Here is a 379-nt window from a genome sequence, read left to right on the forward strand (position 1 = left end):
GGTTTATCCTCAGGTGTTACATGTTTATCTTCAGGTGTTACAGGTTTATCTTCAGGTGTTACATGTTTATCCTCAGGTGTTACATGTTTATCTTCAGGTGTTACATGTTTATCCTCAGGTGTTACAGGTTTAATCTCAGGTGTTACATGTTTATCTTCAGGTGTTACAGGTTTATCTTCAGGTGTTACAGGTTCATCCTCAGGTGTTACATGTTTATCCTCAGGGGTTACAGGTTCATCCTCAGGTGTTACATGTTTATCTTCAGGTGTTACAGGTTTATCCTCAGATGTTACAGGTTTATCCTCAGGTGTTACAGGTTTATCTTCAGGTGTTACAGGTTTATCCTCAGGTGTTACAGGTTTATCCTCAGGTGTTACAG

This window comes from Austrofundulus limnaeus, unplaced genomic scaffold (assembly GCF_001266775.1).
Source record: "Austrofundulus limnaeus strain Quisiro unplaced genomic scaffold, Austrofundulus_limnaeus-1.0 Scaffold2050, whole genome shotgun sequence".
Lineage (NCBI taxonomy): Eukaryota > Metazoa > Chordata > Actinopteri > Cyprinodontiformes > Rivulidae > Austrofundulus > Austrofundulus limnaeus.